The 2,930-nt window shown below is 41.4% G+C and overlaps 1 non-coding gene across 1 annotated transcript; it reads right to left on the bottom strand.

The window, feature by feature from the left end:
- Window positions 1-1,081: 1,081 nt before the first annotated feature.
- Window positions 1,082-1,213, bottom strand: LOC148684424 (small nucleolar RNA SNORA40). The gene has a single exon (XR_015946251.1). It is a non-coding gene; the product is annotated as a small nucleolar RNA SNORA40 (small nucleolar RNA).
- Between the last annotated feature and the right edge of the window lie 1,717 nt (window positions 1,214-2,930).

Below are 2,930 nucleotides of genomic sequence, written 5' to 3'. Positions count from 1 at the left end.
CTGTGGGTAATGTGTGTGATTAGGCATTCCTTTAATTAGTCTGACTGACTAGAGAAGACCAAGCAGATGCCTTCATCACTGGTTTCATTTCTCTTACAATGCATTATAGATTCAATAGCCTGTTGCTATTAATCTAGTTTTCTTTTTCTACTGAATTAGTCTGGCCACTTCGAAATCACCCCCCCCCCCAAAAAAAAAAGAGGACAAAGGAGGAAACAGATTTGCACAAAATTTGCATGCTCTAATTTGCATGTACAGATGCAAATTTAGAAACATTTGCTGTAACTTAAATAGAAATACAAACCACCTGCAGCCAGCTGATCTACTTGTCTGCTCAGACTGCTGTTCAGGTGGCATTGGGCAACTGCACAGTCCTTCCTGCTTCTCCTTCCTAGGGTTTGTTTATTCAGCTGGACTTGGATCAATGAGATCTTTGAAAGAAAGGATTCCTTCAAACAGAGGACTGCTTCTGTAACATAGGACACATGGCCACCCTATTATGAATGAAATAAAGTGAATACATATGGCAAGAGGCATAAAATGGTCTATTACAGGCATCCCCAACCTGCGGCCCTCCAGATGTTTTGGCCTACAACTCCCATGATCCCTAGCTAACAGGACCAGTGGTCAGGGATGTTAGGAATTGTAGTCCAAAACATCTGGAGGGCCTAAAGTTTGGGGTGCCTGGTCTATTACTTTACTCACGAAGGATTTGGAGCTGCACAGCAGCTGAGCTGTGAAGGCACCTGTTGTGGTCAGTGGACCCAGGCCATAATACATGTTACTGCTGACATAAAGGAAAGAATAAATTGAAAGCACTGGTTGTTGTTGTTTTTTAATTGGGAATACAGTCTTAGAAATGGATTTATTTCACAAACTTTCTTACGAATATTCAAAATAGTGACCAAACACAATAATTTAATTACTTCAGAAACTGGTTGACAAGAACTCATAAAAATTACTGCCCCACTGTATCCTCTAATTGCCTGTGGCCTCTTTGGTGCTAAAGAGCTTTTATGGGATATCAGAAAAACTCAAGTTGTCTGATGCAAAGAGTACGGTATTCCTGGGACTAACAAGTCATGTTCCTTCCTATTAGTAACACAGCCAATGCAGATCAGCTGTGGGTTGCAAAAAAAGGATTTATTCTTAGCACTTGACTCCATGGTTTTTTTTTTTGTCTATGAGAGTAGCCAAAACCTAAAGCTGTGCTGATAAAGCACTGGTTTTGACTTATAAAGCGTCTCAGGAATTATAGTTTACCCCCCAAACAGCTAAAATTCCCAGCACTCTTAACAAATCACAGTTTCCAGGATTCTTTGGGAGAATGCATGTGCTTTAAATGCACATTTAACTGTATGTACTTTGCTGGCTTCCTGGTGTTCTTATGCTTCTGTGTCTTTTGCAGTTTCAGTTTTTCATTTTTTATCTTCTGTAGCTTTTTAAATCTATCATTACTGCAAGTACATAATCCACTCTGGAAGCATGATGCCTTGAAGAGCAGGCATGTGGTTAAACCCTGCCTTATTATTTTACCTTCCCACTTCCCTGATGGCAACAAATGGTAACATTAGCCTGAGCTACACAGTTGCAAGTGTATTGTAATACAATTGAAAAACTGAAAAATAAGCCTAGCCATCTGAGTTCAACCCATGTGATGAGGTTTCAACACCCCACACTGCATTTTTGGCTGACAGCTTTTTCATATTCTTAACAATGCCACCTGGTGCATTTTCTAACGGGAGCTTCTCCACTCGCTTCGTTCAGCCTGGACACTGAGGTCCTCCTCCAAGATTCTTCTGCTGGTTCCCTCACCGTGAGAAGCAAAGTTACAGGGAACCAGGCAGAGGACCTTCTCGGTAGTGAAGCCCTCCTTGTGGAACACCTTTCCTTCAGATGTCGGGGAGATAAAGAGCTACACAACCTTTAGAAGACAATTGAAGGCAGCCCTGTATCGGGAAGTTTTTAATATTTGATGTTTTATTATGTTTTGATATATGCTGTAAGCTGCCCAGATGGGTGGTGTATTATTATTATTATTATTATTATTATTATTATTATTATTATTATTAATCATAGCTGCCAAGTCTCCCGTATTCCCCAGGAAACCCCCGTTTTTCCAGCCGTTCCCAGCTGGAAAAACGGATGTTTTTATTTCCCCCCGGTTTACTTATCGGCCGGGAGAGGCTCCTTCTGCACATGTCTGGAGTCTCTGGACATGCGCAGAAGCGATTTCTGGCGCGGAGGCCATTTTGGAACTGGGCAGAGCAGCATCGAAAGTCGCTTCTGAGCATGCTCCACCCAGTTCCAAAATGGCGGCAGCGCTACTTCCGGTCTGCCGATCCCTTATTTTTCCAGCAGGAACTTGGCAGGTATGTTATTAATACGGTAATAATAGACACACATTTTACTTACATTGGCATGTTTGAGTGACAAGTTTCTCTACACAGTAAGGTGGTGGTGGGCAACTCATTATGTACATCTTTGAAATTGTGCTTGTTTATATATATAAAAATGGGTGCCCATCAGATAATGAGAGTTAATTCAACATTTTTAAGTAGACTTTCAACTGAATGAAAGATAAATGTTTCTCATTGCAATTACCAAATTCACACTTCTTTAAAACTAAAAAGTACATCATTAGGGTCACTTGCATGTAGCACTGAAAATGTGTAGGCGAGTTTTATGCTGGGTGCACCCAATGCTCTACTCACCCTTGAAATTCACACTGCAAGCAAGTTTGATTCTCGGTGCAATTACAATGGCAGAATCTGAAGTGTGTCACAGGAGCAAGATAGATGCTCGCTGAGTTGTCCCATGCACACTGTTACTGATTTAGGAAACCTAATTTGTACTGCGACTACAGTCTTTCCAGTTTGGATGTGCAGCAGCCTCTCTTATCAGCCGCTGTGCAGCACTTATGAAAGGTG

The sequence above is a fragment of the Zootoca vivipara genome, chromosome 10 (genome assembly GCF_965207765.1).
Source record: "Zootoca vivipara chromosome 10, rZooViv2.hap1.1, whole genome shotgun sequence".
Lineage (NCBI taxonomy): Eukaryota > Metazoa > Chordata > Lepidosauria > Squamata > Lacertidae > Zootoca > Zootoca vivipara.
The sequence above is the reverse complement of the archived record's forward strand: the minus strand, read 5'-3'. Positions and strand labels throughout refer to the sequence as shown.